This window comes from Callospermophilus lateralis, chromosome X (assembly GCF_048772815.1).
Source record: "Callospermophilus lateralis isolate mCalLat2 chromosome X, mCalLat2.hap1, whole genome shotgun sequence".
Classification (NCBI taxonomy): domain Eukaryota; kingdom Metazoa; phylum Chordata; class Mammalia; order Rodentia; family Sciuridae; genus Callospermophilus; species Callospermophilus lateralis.
The window spans coordinates 122,812,168-122,833,451 of NC_135325.1; the positions used below are offsets into that span (position 1 = coordinate 122,812,168).

General features: G+C 39.2%; 1 protein-coding gene across 3 annotated transcripts in view; it reads left to right on the forward strand.

The window, feature by feature from the left end:
* The first annotated feature begins 270 nt into the window (after window positions 1-270).
* The window catches only part of Mtm1 (myotubularin 1), a 98,484-nt gene continuing 77,470 nt past the window's right edge, over window positions 271-21,284 (forward strand). For all 3 annotated transcript variants that reach the window (XM_077107686.1, XM_077107687.1, XM_077107688.1), the window contains exon 1: window positions 271-324. The gene's annotated coding sequence lies outside the window, so the exon portion shown is untranslated. The remainder of the gene's footprint in view (window positions 325-21,284) is intronic.

Consider the following 21,284-nt stretch of genomic DNA (forward strand, 5'->3'; position numbering starts at 1 on the left):
TCTTGGCCCTGCCCATTCCCGGCACAAAGTCGCGAACTACGACTCCCAGCTGCCTTTACAGGCTGGACCCTTCATAGAAGGCTTCCCAGCAGCCTCGGGGTGAAGAGCTCCGCCCCTCAGAGCGGCTCCTCAGGTCTGCGCGGAGCCTTCCTTCCGCCTCCGCCTCTGTCACGTGATTCATACCCGCCAACCCGTGCGCGGAGGAGGGCGGCAGGCGGTGGCCGGGGGCGGGGAGGCCACGGGGGCGGGGCGGGTGCCGGAGGGGGCGGAGCAGGGCCCTGGAGCTGAGCAGCCTGGCAACGGCGGTGGCGCCGGGAGCCCAAGGTGGGTGCGCGCTCACGGCTGGCCTGGCTGTGAGCCGGCCGCTGCGGGGACCTGTGATGGGGAGACTGGCAGCGGGAAGTTGGGACTCCACGGGCCGCCGCGTCGCGCGGGGCGTCAGCGCACCCGCTGGGGTGGGGGTGGGGTTCACCCGAGCTTCTTCGCTGTCCCCGCGGGGCAGGGCTGAGGCCGGGGAGCAGAAGACAGGTGCTTCTGTTTTCCCCCGGTTCTTCGGCTCACGGCGGGCGAAGGTCGGGACGGGAATTGGGGCTGCAACGCCGGTAGGCGGGGAGCAGATGTCGTAGGTGCTGTCTGTACTTTGCTTCCCTGTCCCGGGGAGGCGAGCGGGCCGGGCGGCTGCCCTGCCTCCTCGGCGACGCGCTGCGGCTGGTTCTCGCCCTAGCCTTCTGCGTGGGGTGGGCACCCGCCGCATCCCCCGTGGGCTCTGCGGAGTGGACTCAGCCTGGCACTGGATGAGAAACCATAATCGTCGCTCTGGTCCAGTGTTTCTGTGTATGCACGGGAGGTTTATCTGCTTTTGCAACAGTTGAGGGAAGGTCTGAGAAGGAACGGTTAGTTCCCTGATACGCAGTCGGAAGTATGCACAGGCAGGAGCAAGCGCCCTCGGTCGGGGTGCCTTTTGCTGCGCTCAGGAAGTGAAAAAATTAGTATTATAAAGTGAATCTGTTGCACAGAATTATATTATGAACTTTATGGATGGATACAACATATCAGACGAAGTGGGTTGTGACTAGTTTTTAAGACAGATCTTTGCAAGAGCGGAATTGTAGCATTTTACAATTGACGGAGACCTCGAAGTTCACATAATTTGTTTCCTGGATGGGAGAACTGAGTCCCAGAGAGGCTAACTAATATAGCAAACCTAGTATCACAAGCTAGGTATTGGGGAGTATATTATATGTCTAATCTGGGTTCTTTGTACTACATCTCCGTGTTATTAAGATAGAAGTCTCTATCTTATAGTCGTGAGACTCAGCCAGAAGTTTTACTGTGGTTCAGACCATTTTGGATTTCCTTCAAAACCAGTTTATTAGCTAGCTGAGATGATCGGGCTTGTTACTTTAGACACCTTTTGCTTTCATCCAGGGTATCTATTGGGCAAATCAGGTATTCATCACGTTTGACTGAATGACTTCTGACTATTTAATAAAATCAAACTCTAAAGAGATTCCACACCATGGAGAATAATTCAAAGTGGTGGTGCTCCTGATGTGCTTGAAGGTGAATAGCTTCATTCGGACTTATAGAAGCTACTATGGTTATTAAATGACTTGTCTCCTTACCTTAAACTTCTAACTTATATTTATTAAATTGTTAGTGGTTTCATTCATTAAATACAATTCCCACAGTGTCCTAAGGAGAGCGCACTACTGAGGAGGCCTTCTGGAATTTATGTGTGGGGATTCAGACAATTAAAAAAAATAAGCAATGATATTTTCCAGCAGAGCTGAATGTTGAAAAAATGAACTCTAAATCTCTACAATGACAGTAAAACAAACAGGCATGATCGAGAGTGACTTGGACATCACTTTGAACTGCTAGTTTTAGATTGTCAGCTGCTGCACTATTAAAGCAAACAAATCCAAAAGCAAATCTGTCTGAATCCAACAGATTCTGTGGAGTCATCATTTTTCCCATGAGTGCCTCTTAGATAACTTTATCACAACCTTGCTTTTTTCCTCTTTACATGCAACAGTGTTTCCATACACCTGGGAAGGTGGTTTTCAAATCCCCATTTCTGTAGATAGAAGGCTCTGCTGGATTCTCAGGCCACCTTATACCATAGTTCCTCTTCCTGCATGCTGGTTTGTACTGTGAACCTGTTATCTGAAATAATTGTCAGTCTTTGTATTGTGTGATTTGTAAAGACAAAACAGTTCATTTTGAACTAACTCCAGAGTAAAAGAAGCACTCAAGTTCTTAGTAACAAGAGCACTCACTAATAAAATTGCATTAGTGAGAACTCACTGTAAAAATTCATCTGTTTGGTACCACTCAGTCCTCCCAAATTCTGTATGTTCAGTGTCTTCAAAGCAAATTTTTTAAATTTACATATTCTAAAAATGAATAAAGTTACAAAAAATACTCCAGTAGTCTTCCTCCAAAATGAGAAAAGAATTAACAAAATGTACTTACTTTAGAAACCACTGAAAACACACAGCTCTTGGTCTTATTGAAGGTTCCAAAATAAAGAGAAAAGCAGAGACTCTGCAAAGCTCAGTAGGTGACATTCTTAACCAGTGGCCAGAGGATTACAAAGATTTGAGTTTCTATTTAGTTCTAAACTTTATTCAATTTTATAACAGAATAATAGGTTGTTTTCATCATTTAGTAATTTCCCTTCCCTCTTTCTGACCTCTTCAGAGTTCTGCTTTCTTTATTTTCTAGTTTCTCAGTTCATTTATTCCTTTTTTTGGCAGATGGAGGGGCATTATTGCTCTGGATTGGGTGGTCTCCATGCATTTGAATCCTGGCTTTATTATTACTTATGTGACCCTGGGCAAGGGACTTGCCTCTGTCCCTGGGGTTCCTTATATGTAAAATGAAAATAATGATAGTACCTTCTCAAAGGGATGTTGGGAGGACTGAGTAGATATTGTGTGTGTGTGTGTGTGTGTGTGTGTGTGTGTGTGTAATGTTTAGGACAGTTTTGTACATAGAGGCACTGAAGAAAATTTAGCTGTTATTAAATTGAACTATTTGGACCTCTTATTTTCAAGAAAAAAAAATGTTCCTAGCCATGTCCTAATAAAATTTTAGAAATCCAGTAAGCTGGATATTCTAGACATTTCTTTTGCATTTCATTGTTGGTGTGAGATTTTAATTTCAGATGACATTCTTAGCAGTGTCCTCTGTTATTGCATAGCTTAATTTCCTTTACTACTTGGATTTAAAAATTACTTGCTTACTTGCGGCCAAATTTTTTTGTTGTTGTTGTTTTGTTTTCTTCGTTACCACAAACAACAGCCATAGAGAAAGAATGCCTCCTTGTGATCCTTCTCTTGTAGCTGGAGGACGAGCTTTCATTGGAAATGTTTGCTGTGTGTTTTTTCATAGCCAGTACCTTGACAATTATTCTTTTTATGAATTTGAAGCATCTCTTTAGAAAATTGGCATCATGTACAAGTGCTTTCTTCCTATTTCTAACAGAGGAACAAGTGGTAAACGAACATGTTGTCCATGTGATGTGATAGGAAACTTCCTGCATTTGGATTCCAGAAGCTGGTTTCAAGTCTCATTTCTCTGCTTTAACTCTGTGACACTGGACAAGTCATTTTAGCTCACTGTTGGTGGCTTTTACATTTGTTAGACAGAGCTAATAACACCCAAGCTTTCAGAGTTCTTCAGAGAATCAGATGTGCATCAGAGCTTTCTGTAATTTGTACACCATTATCATGATTGCACTATAGTGTTATACAAGTCATAGTTGTTTGGAGAACTGGTTGTAAGGGCAACCATCATTCCTGTTCTTGGCTCATCTTCTCCTTAACCGTAGGTGTGGCCTCTCTGCCTCAGTCTCTCACAGCTGTCAGCATTAAAATATGCAAATATTTTAGTGCCTAGTGAAAATGGCCTGAAGCCATTTGTTTACCTTATGAGTTTTCATTTTATTTTTTTCCTAAAAGTTAGTACTGTATAACCAACAATTACAGGGTGATAGTGAGGTGATTCCTGCATTAGGGAATTTTACCTGCCCCTTTCCCAAGTGTCTCAGAATGGAAGTCGATTTACCTTTTTCTGATCAAGACCCAGCCTTGGCTCTTCAGTCAGCTTCAGGCCCTGTGCATTCCTCAGTCCATAATAGACTGGATGCTTGTGCTCCTAGGTTAGGATGAAAAGTGATCCGGGCTCTGGAGAAGAGATCCAGAGACTTGATTGCTCATTAGATCAGTACCTCAGGCCTGGGCCTGAATGCCCTTGAATTCATTTCTCAGTATCTTGAAAGGACTCCTAACTTTGCAATTCCACATACTTACACTAGTTTTATATGATCGGTCCTTGATTCTTTTTCTTTATAGGCAACTCCTACATATTTCAGTATTAATTTTTTTCATCTTCCAAACTTGTAATAAAGAGGTCTGAGGTCAGAGACATTTTTTCTGGGTGTGTGAAACCGAACATGGCCCAGTGCACACAGTAAACAGTAAACATTCATTGACTTGCACTGGATGGAGGGGGGGCACAGCATTGTTTAGACATGTTCACTTTAATCCTTCTGAAGATTGTGCTCCTTGTCTGTGAGATGAAATGGAGCTTGTACTTAGCCTTTCTCTCCATGGGCAAATAAAAAATGGATAAGAAAGTTCTTAGAATCCAGTGATGGGACAGATCTCTCACATTGGCTTAACACCCCTTTCCTCCCAGCTTCTTAATCTTTGCACTGTGTCATCATGAACGCTTTGAGTATAGGTTTTTGCTTTGCTTGCTGTTATGTTTGGGATGGGGGGGGGTAGAGGAGGAAGTCAAAGATTAAGAATTGAAAGGAAGAACAAAATGAACTTTTTTGTAACACATTCAGCTCTTCAGCTGTACAAATCTTGACAATACACAGTGGTGCCTTTTCTGTAGCATGTGGTAATTGTTATATTTTGATATCACGTCCTTGGACTTTCTGTGAGAAGAAATCAATCCATTTTGCTGAGCCTGTTAACATGGAATAGGCTGCAACATCAGGTCAGTGTCATCCTTTCCCCTCCATGGGAGCTACTGAGGCAGAGGTAGGTTTTAAAGGACATTCTTAGCATCGGGTGGTGGTGCTTCAAATTCCTTTATGGCTCTGAGATTACTCGGGTGAGGATGCAGGAGAATGGGGACTGCCCTTACTTTTAGCAGGCCTGGAATTGGCCCTAGCTGTTTAACTGAGATAATAAATATACCTGTATGGCAGTGACCCAGGCTACGGTGCAGAGGTGGTCACTACTATTGGTGGGTATCAGCAAGAAGGAAAGTTTGCTCTTGATTTCAGTAAGATCTTAGAAGGGCGCTGCCATTGACACTGGTTGTGTGACATTGGATGTAACCCCAGCCAGTGTTCCATTTTGGGTTGATCTGGGAGAGGAAAGCATGCATCTCCCCTTCTCTGCTGCCGGCTTCTAAGGGCAACCTGTTCAAGATGGGCCCCCACTTCTTTGTATTCCTCACTGTGAGAGGCTCAGTCTGATCCTACAGCACATTTACTTTCTTCCTGTTATCAGCTCTAATTTTCCCCAGAGGCCCCCATCACTTCTGTCATAAAATATTTTTTTGTTGTTGATACTGTCCGGGTGCCCTCACTCCTCAGTAGCCACTCTTGGGGGCTTGTGACAAATGTAGAATCTCAGGCCTGGTCCCACATTCAGTTAGAACCACTGCAGAATATTCCATCAGAATCTGCATTTTAATGAGACCCCCACCAGGTGGCCATATGTAAATTAAAGTTATAAAACGCCAATCTAATCTGAGAGTACTAGTTCACACCCTGGCTTCCTAAGCCTTTGAGACAGTACTAGCCAAAAGAAAGGTAATGTAAGTCATGTGAAGTTTGAAAGTTTTTTTTAGCCACAATAAAAAAAAAGTGAACAGGTGAAGTCAGTTTTAATTGGTGCAAAATACTGTCATTTTAACAGTAGTGAACATAATTAATAAGATGACCCCATTTTGTAATAGGTTGTCCAAATCCTGAATGTATTTTATTATTGCCTCACATCTTCATCTAGAGTAGTCATATCACATGTGTTCAGGAGTTGCACAGACTAGTTGCTATCATGTTAGCATGGTGTGGAGAGTTATCTTTTGGCCTGGATTTGTTGATGATTTCATTTAGAGTTGCTGCCAATACGTGACCAGCTGCCTCAGTAGTAATGTACATTAACATTAGACGTAATCTTTGCCAAGCCCTTAGCCCTCTGCTTCTACAGAATGTCCTTAAACACTGCTTTGAGGTAGAAAGTATTAACATCACTATGGAATTTCTTCCAGAGAAGTTAGGTCTAGGTGATGCACTTTGAAGCAGCTGCGAGAGGATGGAAACCCAGGTGAGTCTGACTTCTGGGTTCATAGTCTGGGCTACAGCTTCTGCAGAGTTCAGAACTACAAGTTCTCTTTCTGTGTCAGTTTTGTAAGCTGCATGAAGACAGCCCTGTTGGCATGGCATGTGTGACAAACACGTGCTTTCTTCTGGGGGTAAAGCCATAGGGCTTGAGGAGTGTATCTGTCTTTCTTGGCTCTTCAGAGAGGGTGCAGAGTCTCTGAATAGAAGTTTCCTCTTCTTGGGAATACTACAGAGCCGTGGTTTGCCATGCTTTCTGCTCATTGGAACCACCTGGGGACTTTTAAAATACCTGCCACCTGAGCCCCACCAACAGACATTTGTGTTTAATTAATCTGGGATGACACTGACATGGGAATTTTTTTTAAAAAGGCTTCCTGGTGATGATGGCCTGCAACTCAAGGTTGAGAGCAGCTGCTCTAAGAGCACTTCTCTGTGTTAAGTATGAACCAGCTTGACAGTGGGTCTGGGATGAGGTAGGAGAGTGCTCTTGTCTGAGTTCCAGCAGGCTCCCAGATGATGCCCAGGTGGCTGCTCTGAGTGCCACTTTGAGTGGCAAGCCATATCAGAACCACATGAGGTGCTTCTGCAGCACTACAAGTTCCCTGGCATCATGCCTCAAGTTTCTGATGCAGGAGATGGTTGATGTGGGCCATTTTAAGGAATTTTGAATACAACTTTGTAGCTTTAACTAAATTTGTATCACTATAATGAACCCACTGTGGCCATGATCTTTCTTAACTGCCGGATTTGATTCATACAGTTTTCTTCAGGGTTTTCATATCTATATTTGATAGTGAGATTCGGCCTTAAATCTCTTGTATTGTCACTGTCTAGTTGAGTATCATGATTATGCTACCCTTATAAAGTAAGTGCTCTCCAAAAGTTTTTGTAGGATTGGAGTTATCTGTTATTTGAATGTTAATACAACTTGCTCATAGATCCATCTGGGCCTGGAAGAGTTAAAACTACTAGTTGATGTCTGCCATATCTGTAGTGATGTCTTAATTCCTGCATCTTACTATGGTTTATTTGTGCCTTTTTCTTTTTCTTTTTTTCATTTGTTCTTTTTAATTACTCTTACCAGAAGTTTATCATTTGTGATTATGGGATCAACTTGATAATGATTGTTCATTTGTTTCCATGTATTTTACAGTTTTTAAGTAAAAATTTAATGAGCTTAAACTTCATATGATTTTAAAGTCAAATTTAGAGTAAGATATATTCAGAAAAGTCTTGCTTCCTTATCTAGCCAGACATACTATTCGCTGGCATAATCAGTTTATTAGTTCATTCTTCTGTGGGTTCTTTTGCAAATTTGAGCAGGCATAAAAACACATGTATTTGCATTCCCCCCTTTTCTTATATACAGAAAATTGAATTTCACATACTATTCAGATTCTTGATTTTTTTCACTTAAAATATTTCCCAGATGGAGTTGGGGTTGTGGCTCAGCAATAGAGCACTCACCTAGCATGTGTGAGGCCCTGGGTTTGATCCTCAGCACCACTTAAAAATAAATAAAGTAAAGGTATTGTGTCCAACTACAAATAAATAAAAAATAAATATTTTATATATATATATCTCCCAGAAATCACTTTTCTTCATTTGCTTCTTGTCTCTTTGGACTTATTCCACTGTTTGGATGTCTCAAAACATAATATTTTCATTTTTATTTTTATTATCAACTATATTCTAATCCCCATTGTAATTAATTCATTCAACTGTGAGCTGTTAGAAGTATACTTTCAATTTGCAAGTATATTTTCTATGAATTTTCAAAACTGATTCCTCACTTAACTTCATCATGGCCAGAGAATATAGGGTCAGTTATAGCCATTCTTTCAAATTTGTCACCGATAGGTTTCTGTGGTGTTTCATGGCTGGCTTCTTTCATTGAGCATAATTTTTTTGTATTCTTTTTTATATTGTTGCATGTATCAATTGTTCTTTTTTAAATATTTGTTTTATAGTTCGACACAATGTCTTTATTTAACCCATTTTTTTTTACGTGGTGCTGAGGATCAAACCCAGGGTCCCGCGCATGCAAGACGAATGCTCTACTGCTAAGCCACAACCCCAGCCGATATCAATTGTTCTTTACCTTCTATTGCTGAATAGTAGTCTAGTATGGTGATAATGTTCACTAGTTGATGAACGTTTGAGTTGATTCAGTTTTGAGCCATTAAGAGTAAAGCTACTATGAACTCAGCAGCACAATTCATAATACCTAGACTGTGGAACCAACCCAGATGCCCTTCAATAGATGAATGGATAAAAAAAATGTGGCATTTATACACAATGGAGTATTACTCTGCACTAAAAAATGACAAAATCATGGAATTTGCAGGGAAATGGATGGCATTAGAGCAGATTATGCTAAGTGAAGCTAGCCAATCCCTAAAAAACAAATGCCAAATGTCTTCTTTGATATAATGAGAGCAACTAAGAACAGAGCAGGGAGGAAGAGCAGGAGGAAAAGATTAACATTAAACAGAGACATGAGGTGGGAGGGAAAGGGAGAGAAAAGGGAAATTACATGGAAATGGAAGGAGACCCTCATTGTTATACAAAATTACATATAAGAGGTTGTGAGGGGAATGGGAAAAAAAACAAGGAGAGAAATGAATTACAACAGATGGGGTAGAGAGAGAAGATGGGAGGGGAGGGGACGGGGGATAGTAGAGGATAGGAAAGGTAGCAGAATACAACAGTTACTAATATGGCATTATGTAAAAATGTGGATGTGTAACTGATGTGATTCTGCAATCTGTATTTGGGGTAAAAATGGGAGTTCATAACCCACTTGAATCAAATGTATGAAATATGATATGTCAAGAGCTTTGTAATGTTTTGAACAACCAATTAAAAAAAGGAAAAAAAGAGTAAAGCTAATATGAACATTCATTTACATCTTTGTATAGACTCAGGTTTTTCATTTACCTTGTGTAAATACTGTACTTAGGCAAAACATTGTTGGGTCATATGTGTAGTGTATGTTTAACTTTACTGGACATCATCAAACTCTTCTCCAGAGTGGTCCCACCATTGTGCCATTTTGCATTCTCACTGGTAAAGTAAGAGGGTTCCTCTGGAACATCCTAATAAATACCTGTTGTTGTGTTGTGGCTTGTTTTTGAAGGTCTGATTTTTTTTTTCAGTACTGGGAATGGCATCCAGAGCCTTATGCATGCTAGGCAACTGCTCTACCACTGTCATACCCTGTGCATTGTCTTTTTTAAGTTTTAGCCATTTGGGTAGTTGTGGAAATGGTATCTCCTTGTGATTTAATTTGCATATTCCTAATGATTAATTATAGGGACCATATCTTCATTTGCTTATTGGCCATTATGCTTATCTTATTTGGTGAAGTGTCTATCAGGTTCGTTTGCCTGTTTCTGGTTAAATTGAATTGTCTGTTTTATTAAGTTGTGAGAGTTCACGAGTTTTTTTTTTATCATATATGTGATTTGTAAATACTTTTCCCCTCCAACTATGGTTTGCTGTTTTATTTTCTTAACTGTGCCAAAGATTTTTACTTTTGATGAAGGCCTATTTATTCTCTGTGATATTATAGTTTGTGTGCTTTTTGTCTTCTGGGAATCTTCATCTAACCTAAATTCACAAAAAAATTTTCCCCTGTATTCCCCTCCAGAACTTTTTTTTTTTTTTTTTTTTTTTAGTTTTAGGTCTTATGTTTGGATCTACTGTGACAGACTGATCCTACGGTGGTCCCCCTGATTTCCATCTTTTTGCCTTGATATGGGTGGGTCCTAGGGCTTGTTTCTACCAATAGAACATGGAAAGGATTCTACAGCTGTAATTAAGAAGCAGTTGGGTTTGAGTGAATTGGTTCTCTCTGACATGAAAGATTCTCCTCAAAGGCTTGTTGATATGAGCAGCCGTGTTGAGAAAGTGACCTGGCTATGGTGTCTAAGAACTGCCAGCAGCCTCCAATTAGCAAAATGCCAAGGCCCTCAACCACACAGCCTCGGAGAAATGAGTTCTGCCAACCATATGAATGAGCTTAGAAACAGACTTTTCTCCACTTTAGCCTCCTTATGAGAATGAAGCCTTACCACCACCTCAGCTGCAGTCTTATGAGACCCTGAACAGGGAGCCCAGCTAAGTTGGGCCCCAACTCCTGACCCATGGAAACTGTAAGATAATAAATGTGTGTTTACGGTTACTAAGTTTGTCATGCAGCAACCTTCAACTAATATACCTGTGTTCCATTTCAGCTTAATTTTTTTGTATTATGTGAAGTAAGATCAAAGTTCATTTATTCTTCCAAATGGACATTAAATTGTCCCCACATCATTTATAGAAAACACTATCATTTTCCCTACTCAATCAATCACCTTGGTACTTTTGTTGAAAGCTAAGTGATCATTGCTAGGACCTCCAAAAAGTGTGCTTAATTATGGTCTTGTTCCGTTTCATTGATTTATTCTCATACCCATACTATATTGTCTTGGTTATTAAGGTATTATATAACTCTGGAAATCAGATATTGGAAGTACTCTCCAACTTTGTCCTCCTTTTCCCCCCAAGATTGTTATTTATTTATTTATTTATTTATTTATTTAAGTTCTTGGCAGACACAACATCTTTGTTTGTATGTGGTGCTGAGGATCTAACCTGGGCCGCACGCATGCCAGGCGAGCGCGCTACCACTTGAGGCATATCCCCAGCCCCCCAAGATTGTTTTTAACTATTCTTATTCCTTTGTCATTCCAAACAAATTTTAGAATCATTTTATCAGTTCCTACAATCAAAATCCACTGGGATTTTGACAGGGACTGCATTGACTTTGTAGATCAATATTGATATGACAATGGTGAATCTTCTGATCTTTGAGCATGGCATATCTCTCCATGTATTTAGGTCTTGTTTGATTTCTCTCAGCAGTATTGTATAATTTTAAGTGTATGATTTTTTGATTATATTTTGTTAACTATATCCCCAAATACCTAATTTTTTCCGTTATCACAAGTGGCATTTTAATATTTTCATGTCTGTTTGTTCACTGTTGACAGTAAGTGTATAATTCTTTTGATCTTGTGTAGCATGTGACCTTATTAAATTTACTTATTTTAGTAGCTTTCCTGTAGTATTGTTATGATTTATCATATGCATACTCATGTTGTTTATAAAAAGTTTTATTCCTTCCTTACAGTATATTATGCTTTTAATTTCTTTTTTCTTGACTTATTGAACTTGCTAGGTTGTCTAAAATGTTAAATACAAGTGTAAAAGTGACCATCCTTGCCTTATTTACATCTCAGTGAGAAGACATTTCATTTTTACCATTAAGTGTGATGTCAGCTATAAGTTTTCATATTGTTATTTCTAATTTTCTAGAAGCTTTTTTTGTTGTCATGATTGGATGTTGAATTATGTTTATAGAAATTATGTCTCAGATGCAGTCTTCAGGAAGATGGTATTAATAGCCCAGTTGATTGTATTATATTATATTACCACATCCATATCTATACCACCACTCCCCAGATATTCAGCAAATGGAAACTATGATCAGGATCCATAATCAAATGCTATTTTTTTGGAGGGGGGTTACTGGGAATTGAACTCAGGGGCACTTGACCACTGAGCCACATACCCAAGACTATTATGTATTTTACTTAGAGACAGGGTCTCACTGAGTTGCTTAATGTCTTGCTTTTTGCTGAGGCTGGCTTTGAACTCACGATCCTCCTGCCTCAGCCTCCCAAGCCGCTGGGATTACAGGCATGTGCCACTGCACCCAGCTTAGTTTTGCTTCAATCATATTATATCACCTCTGTTATCATCTTTGTTCCTATTTTTTTATGCCTATGAGTTATCTTTATTGCCATCTAACTTGTATTTGTTCATTATCTCCCCAACACTGTTGTTGGCTCTTTGAAAACCTCTCTCAACTTTTTGGGAATCTGCCATTGTGGTCCAGAGTGGTTTTCTAGGATACGTCTATTGGCTGATTTTTGAACTGTTTTGGAAACAGGATTAAATAATTACATATGCTTAATTAAGAAATTATTGTCCTGGTGTAATTTCATTATTCTAAGAAGCCATATTAATATTTTGGTACTATTTAAATTTAATGTGTTCACTGAATGCTTATAGATAGACAAACTGAATTGTTCTGAATGTAATCATATATTGATATGATTATTTGTAGTTTGTTTATTTCTGTAGCTAACCTTCTGCCCTGTTAGAGGGTGAATTGTGTTCCCCAAAGAGCTCTATTGAAGTTCTAACCCCCAGTATTGCACAATGTGATGTTATTTGAAAATAATGTTATTACAATGTAGTTAGTAAGCTGAGGTCATGGTGGAGAAGGTGGGTTCTTTAATCTAACATGACAGGTGTTGTCCGAAGAAGATAGAAGGAGCAAACAGAGACATAAGGAGAAGTCCATGTGACAGCACTGACAGAAACTGGAGTGACACAACAACAAGCCAAGGAGTGCCAACCACCAAGACTTGGAAGAGTTAGAAAGTTTCTTCCCCTAGAGACTCCAGAGGGTGCTTGGCCTGGCTGACACCTTGCTTTTAGATTTCTGGACTCCACATTCATGAGAAAATCTGTGATTGTTGTTCTAAGCCATCCAGACTGTGGTACTTGGTTATAGCAGTCCTAGGAAACTAATACACTACCCAACTACTTGGATTAGAGTGTTGACAAGCCTGTGATTTCTTTTTATTTCAAGTGGTGGAGTTGTCTACATTTTTTTTTAAAGTTTTTTTAGTTGTCAAAGGACATTTATTTATTTATTTATATGTGGTGCTGAGGATTGAACCCAGTGCCTTACACATGCTGGGCAAGCGCTCCACCATTGAGCCACAACCCCAGCCCTGGATTTGTCTACATTTTTATTATCAATCTTCTCCATATACTCTGATTTTCAAAATATATTTGCTGCTAGACCAGGCAAAGATATAGGGAAATCTGACCCTAAAATACCATTTCAGTTCTTACACCTATGTGCTAGGAATGGAGACATTTCCAACAATGCTTATTGCAGCATTATTTATAATAGCAAAACCTGGAAGCAGTTCAGGTAACCACAAAGAGAAGAAAGAGAAGTATGGAGCCATGAACTAGTATGCAGCAGTGGAAATAAGAGGAGCTCAACAATATGCATCGACTTTTATGACCCAGCAATTGGAGAAAAGCAAGGGGCAGAAGAATGTTGAATGATTCTATTTACATAAAAGCTAAGAAACAAGTAAAATCATCATACTATTTAGTGACATACATATGTAGAAAATGATAAAAATATTCAAGGGAGTTACACAAAAATCCACCCTAGGGAGGTAGGTTGGAATACCTGTAATGCGGTGAAGATGAACTTCTCTACAGTCATAGAAGTTTATGAGGTGTAATGCTAGATTCATTTCTTCATGAAGCACTGCTTGCTCAAACTCTGCTCAGTGCTGATGTCATAACAGAAAACATAACTACCTCCCTTAGGAAGCTCTAGAATTCTGACAGACAACACATACAGTGTCAATGGGTAGATATCATACAGCATGAGACGTGAACTATTGCAAATGTGAGCAGCATCCAGAGAAATGAATTATGACTCTGTGTGTGTGTGTATGTGTGTGAATGCATGAGTAGGCTGAAAAAGATTCTTGAGTGCCTGCTTCTACCTTTGAATTAAACCCTAGAGGAAGTGGTTCAAATGGTAGGTTACCTTCTGCAACTTCGCCCTTCCCCATTTTTCTAGAAAACTCTGCACATCTACTTGAGGGTTCCTCTCTCATCTCTTCCCCCACCACCACTAAATCCAGAAGGTTATTTGTCATTACTGCCCAATCCCTGGGTTTTTCTTTGGGGCCCATAGTCCAGAGCTGATGAATGCTCTTAGAATATAAGGAGATATTTTGAACTGCCATATTCATTATTGTAATAATTAGAACTTTACATTTTTACTCCTCAACAATTATCATTTTAACTTTTGCTTAAGAAGGCACCTCTTAAAAATTTAGATGCCCCTTTTGGCAATACTTCTCACTGGGGAAAATCAACAAGACTTTTTGTCATGGAGCATATCAGCTGAATTTGTGGGTTTGGGAATTGACAGGTGGATGGGAATTTGATCTTGTTCCTATTTTAAAATTGTTTACTGGCAGGTATTTGACTGTTACAAAATCCATTGGTGAATTTAATGATTTGTTTAAATGTCTGCTATTCCTCTAGGTAGCTTTTTACATTAAATAATATACCCGATGGTAGTTGACTTTTTAAATAATATGTTCGCTATAGCAATTTTAATTTATGAAGGATTTCTAAAGTTACCCTTTTCCATGGCCACAGCTTATGCCCTAAAGCCAATCAGCTGTCTTGAAGATGTGCCATTTATCATGAGGGGACCAAGAAATAGGGTGAATGGATCATCCCAAACTATCACTAATTCAAAATGCATTCTCCACTGGGTCTGGATTATATTGGTTTTAGTCACAGGTCTTTGCAGTATTTAAAGAAGTAAAAGTCAATGTATCTTTGAGACAAATTACAAATATCAAGTTGATATGAAATATGAGTTTCTAAATGAAATACTATTTAAAATTTTGTAATTTCCAAAGAAACATCAAACCAAATACCTTCAACCTTGAGATTTGAAGTGTCCAAGACAAACAGAGAAACTCTAATACATATGGGTTATATATGTCTATTTGTAAACCACTGAATTGAAGGAGTTAGACTGGAAGTTTTTTTCTTTTTTTGGTACTAGGTATGGAACTCTTGGGCACTCAAGCACTGAGCCACATCCCCAGTCCTTGTTTGTATTTTATTTAGAGACAGGGTCTCACTCAGTTACTTAGCTCCTCGCTGTTGCTGAGGCTGGCTTTGAACTCAAAATCTTCCTGCCTCAGCCTCCTGAGTCACCTGGATTATAGGCCTGCACCACTGCGCCCATCTAGACATTTTTAAAGTAAGTCTATTTCTAGATGACCGGAGCCAGAAAAAAGGTAATGAGATGAGATCTCTGTGATGGGGATCCCATGGAAAGTTTCTGTGGGATGGGAGTTTGTGTGTGTGTGTGTGTGTGTGTGTGTGTGTGTGTGTGTTAGTGGAAATAGACATACTTTAAAGATAAAGTGCTTTCTGGCTGCTCAGGGCCTTATCAAGATTAGATTGATCATAGAAAACATGTCTGCAGAATGACTGGGCAGTTGGAGAGACTGCCATTTCTGGGCATCCAGCCTTGTACATTAGCACTAGTTTGACAAGTAACTTCAGAAAACATCAAAAACACTTAATTGTATGAGGAGAGGAACTAGTATTTGAACACTTTTTGCTGTATTATCATTTCTCATGTTCTCCCTCAACACTGTATGAGGTTGGATGGTGTCATGTGCATTTCAAAGACAGGGAACTGCACTTGGTCCAGAGTTGCGTGACCTTTCTTATTAAGTGACAGAATTGGGATTGGAATCTCAAATTGATCTGATCACACTATTTTACAGCTGGGCATAGTGGCATCCGGACAAACGATGAATGGTGAAGTTAATTGTTTATTTTGAAGTTAAGAGAGCATGATTATTATTTGCTTTGGCTGAAGAAAGTTCATTTGGAAATAATTTATTTTAATACTTTAAAGCAGGGGGTAACAGCCTGTTTTGTAAATATGATTTTATTGGACTCCAGCACATTCATTCAACTCTCTGTCCCTGATTCATTGCTACCTTGCAGACTTAAGTAGTTGCAGCAGAGACCTAGGGCCCACAAAGCCTACAGTGTTTACCATCTGACCCTTCACAGTAAAAGTTTGCCAACCCCTGCTTCAGAGAAAACTGGATTTCAAAAAATGAAATACACTCCTACTTTTGCAAATCATACTTTACTTTCATGTGGGCTGAGCACCCCTCCACTCAACTATGCAAATGTAGACACTAAATTGATGGTGTTCATGATCTCAACATGGCTGGGATGTTGAAATTTCTCTTTTTGTCCAGAGAGTGGTTTGATTGTGTACATTGCACACTGTGTTTTCATTTTCTTGCCTCCTATATGGGCTACAGTCAACAGTGCCTTAATGCACAAAGTCAGAATACGCTGAATCCAGTAAATCCTGCATTTAGTGGCACTCTGCTCTGTTCACATTAAGAACAGAGCAGAGAAACTCTTTGAGAGTGGTCCTCATTGGGGATAATGCTCCCCCTAGAGGCCAAATCAGAAATGGAAGGGTGTTGGGTTTTAGTGTAATGAATTGAAAAATACATTTTTTAAAAATCACTATTTTATTTCTCCTTTGTACTGGAATTAAAGCAGTATGTTGATTTTAAAATAAATTGTATTTAGATTGATAGTATCTGTGACTCTCATTTCAATATAGCAAAAGAGGTTTTACAGAAATTTATTTTATAACAAAGGGAGTATCAGGTCTGATTGTATTAAGCATCACTGCCCTAAGTATTTTGCATATTTTTTTTTCAAAATAGACTTCCGAGTAAGGATAACAATCTGTGAAAGACCATAACTTTGAACTCAGAGGCAGTTTGTTTGAGGCAGTTTGTTCATACCTTTTTGTTCTCCAGCAGCCTGTAGAAGTCAGACTTTAAGACTGGTTAGTTTTCCACAGCCACCAGGGAAGCCTCAGAAGAAAGAGCATGCTCAAATTGACTTAAATTAATAAACCACATTAAGGAGGATCAAAAGAGAAAGCCTGCATACCTCTTGTTACTGTTTTGTCTGTACACAAGAAAGTTCAGCAAAACCACTCAGCAAGGCCCATTGATCTCAAATCAGGTGACTGTAGAAAATAGAACTACCCTGAGTGTTCAGAGTTTGCTAGCAAAGGCCCTGTGAGGCAGAGGTCAAAATGACTTTCTAATTCTGCTTTTAGATTTTTTTAAATAAGGCTAAATAGGCCCACATTTGTTTTAAAGTGTTTCTAATTATGTCCACTCTAGGTGTTTTTTGTAATCTGTGTTTCTTATAGGACAGAAAGGGGAAAACAGGTTTTTGTGTGTGTGGGAAGGTGTTCTTGTACCTTCATTTGAAATGTCTGCTTCCTGGGAAAAGTTTATAGTGGAAGCTAGTATTGTTCTAGTTCTTTTTGGCGCAAATGTTTTAAAAGTGATATAAATGAATGTTGCAGTTCAGCTACCCAGAGCCCATATCCACAACAACATCCTGATTAGCCAAGGACTTGTACATACATACATACATACATATACATATACATATACATATACATATACATATACATATACATATATATATATATATATATATATATATATATACTTGCCTGAATTCCTGACTCAAGTTATTATCTGAAAGGTGCTAAGTGCTAGAAGGAGGGAGGGAAGGCCCACCAAGGTTGAGATGGTCTTGAATTTAAACAAAGAAAATGAAGGCCATGCTGTGACTTAAAAATGCTGTTGGGTGGCACTAATTCCTGCAAGTGGGAGAGGAGGGATTTCACTGTTCCAGAAATATTCACAGTGAAATTGTTAGGAAAATAGGTTTCATTCCAAGCCACCTTTGAAGGAAGGTAGAAGGGAAAGCAAAGCTTTCAGAGGAGTCAGGTGACAAAGTGAAACAAAAGGCAGGACATACATATGCAGATTTGTTTAGTCTGTGATAGACAACAGTCTGCTGGAGGGTCAGGTAGCTGCCCCTCAGCCTTTACTCTCAGCAGGAGACACTGCGCAGGTTTAGAGGGGCTCCCACATTCAGTCTTTTTCAAAAATTTGGTTTATTTGCTATAGCTTTATTATGTAGCCTTATTTGAAGGGGCTAAGAGGCCCCAAAGATTGCTTTTGGCTGGTTGACTTGAATTCTCTTATTCGTGTTTCTTTGTTGAAAACTCCTCTGCTGGGATTGAGACCAGTCAGACCTGCACCTGGTTTCTTTAAAAGGATGTTTGGAAGACTTTTCTAGAAGGAAAGGTTGCCGCAGCATTAGGAGACCTGGTCCTGAGCTGGCCCTTCCAATAACTTGTATCAGGGCCTTGTCTTCTGTGTCACAGGAGAGAATTGTGCTTAAATCATCACAAAGGTTTTTTTGAGGGAGGATCAAAAATAATAGAAGTCTACCTTTGCTTAGGCTCCTGTAATTAGCATATATATAGGGAATTAAGTTTCAATTTTTGCTTTAAAGCCAGGATAGCGAAAAATCAATGTTTTTTTTAAATAAAATGGATTAAAACTTAATAGGGGTTTGGGACAAAATGCTCTGTAAACCAAAAGGGAAGCTGTTTTGTGTGTGTGTGTGTGTGTGTGTGTGTGTGTGTGTGTGTGTTTTGTAAACTTCACTATAGTTTCTGATTATTATCAAACTGCACTTAGCTCAACATAGTTGTTTTATAGATGAAGATACTAATAATGAACTTCCCTTGCTTGGTAAGTTACAGCATCTCAGGGCCTGTAGTCAGCTGACTAGCACATTTTCCACAGTGCCACTCTGCTGCCTCTTGTCCTATTTCAGCCATTATATTACTTTTAAAAAAGCTTTATAATGCAGTCACAATCAGCTGTGCAAAATCCCTGTAATAGTGGACTTTCTCCCTAGTATTTCTAAGGTCAAGAATAATTTGCAGAAGAATTGGTTATGGTGTAGGTATTCAATAATTATCCTTTCTAAATTTAAAAATGCTGATACTTTGTTAACAGATAGTTGGAGTGGCTCTAAGCTCTTCACATGTATTAACTCATTCATTTTGCCAAACAATGATGAAGTAAAATAGGGGATAATAACAACAGAAGTCAGAGAAGTTAAATAACCTGCCCAGGGTCATATGGTTCATGCATTGCAGTTGAGATTTGAATGGAGCCAGATCTGGTGTCTAGTTCTCCACATCAGGAAGTTCTGCTTCTGCAGACTTCAGCAATTAGTTGAAATCATTCAACAGAAAGGCTTATTGATGAGATTTGAAAGCATGGCTCATCATGGAACTGGCACATGTAACCTGGACCCTCAATTTCTTAGGCTCATACTTAATCATCATCCTTTTAACAGTAGGAGTGTCTGGTGTGACTCCAGAAGTATGAAAGGCCTCCCATTGTATGATTTTATTTATATAAAATGCCCAGAATGGGCAAGTGTGTGTGTGTGTGTGTGTGTGTGTGTGTGTGTGTGAGAGAGAGAGAGAGAGAGAGAGAGAGAGAGAGAAAGTAAATCCATGCTTGCTGGGGATCTGGGACATTAGGGAATGATGAGTGACAATTAATGGGTATGCAGTGTCTCTATGAGGTGATAAATATTGTATAAAATTGATTTGGGTTATAGTTGCACAATTCTGGATAAATGGAATCCTATAAATTGTACATTTTAAAAAGGTGAATTAGATGGTATGTAAGTTATATGTCAATAAAACAGTTTTAAATGAAAGGGAAATGAGGGCTTTCTTCCTTTATATTCATTTTCAATTGAATTATTTCATGAGAATTGAAGAAAACAAGAGGAGTCATCATTCTTTTATGATTTATGAACAAATAGGAAAAGGAAGGTGAAGACTGAGTGGGCCATATAACTGGACATTTTAAAAATTCTCTATTGACCTGATGGATTACTTTGGTTTTAAAACATTCACGTATTGGATATTAGTGTATATTTTTTGCTAAAAAACTAATTTCATATCCATTACTGAAGAATCCCACCTAGCATATAGTCTTGTTTATTCCATACAATAATTTCAGGGCATATATATCTAACCTCTATCTAGTTAATCTCATCCATTTCTGCTGTCTCTGAGAAGAATGGATTATTTTACTTGGACATGGAAATTAAGGTTAGAGGGGGTTTTCAAAATATCATACACTATTTTGTCTGAATTTAATTCATTTGGATTTTTTCACAGTTCTTCTTAAAGTTATTTTAATTTTAAGTTGTCCTACTCTGAGCAATTTCAAGTTCTTTAATTTGAGTATGTCCTCAATTGTTCATTCCCTCCCCCCCTTTTTTGAGACAGGGTCTCACTATGTTTCTCAAGCAGTCCCTGAATTCCTGGGCTCAATTGATCCTCCTGCCTCAGCCTCCTGAGAAGCTGGGTCTACAGGAAAGTGCCGCTGTGCCCTGCTAATTGTTCATTTTAAGCCTTAATAATAGTTCTCTAGGTCCAGTTTTCTGTGATGGGGTAAACCAGTATTGAAATCAGCCCTATGATAATGTTTCATGATATTGTATATTTTCCACATACCCATTCATTCACTAATTATGAGCACCATTGTGTGCCAGGGTACGGCCATGAACTAAATGGACAAAAGTCTTCTATTTGTATTGTTGTTCTATTGTGGGGGAAGCCTGACAGTCCTAATAATAATAAGATTGCTGTCAGGTGGCTACTAGTCCACATCCTCGTGGTTTCCTTACTGCATCTTGGTCACCTCTTGCAGGCCATTCTTAAGGACAGTGTTGAGGACTGTAAAGCTATCAGATTACTAGGATTTGTGCCAAAATGTTTTGATATTTTCCATACTTATTTTTTATGGAGTGATGTCATTTTAATGCAGTTAGCCCTAGGATATTCACAATTACCTTTTAGAATTGGATATGGATTACCTCCCAGTCACTTCATATCTATCTATGTGCCATTAATTTTGATAAATAAAGCCGAATGTGATAGCACAGGCCTGTCATCTCAGAGGCTGAGACAGGAGGATCTCAAGTTCAAGGTCAGCCTCAGCAACTTAGTAAGAGCCTGTCTCAAAATAATATAAAGAACTGAGAGTGTAGCTTAGTGGTAGGGTGCCTCTGGGTTCAGCCCCCGGTACCAAAAAACAAACAAACCTTTTTTAAAAATATTTTTTTTAGTTGTTGATGGAACTTTATTTTATTCTTATTTATATGTGGTGCTGAGAATTGAATCCAGTGCCTCACACATATGAGGCAAGTGCTCTATGACTGAGCTACAATCCCAGCCCAAACAAACCTTTTTTTGATAAATAACCAAAACATT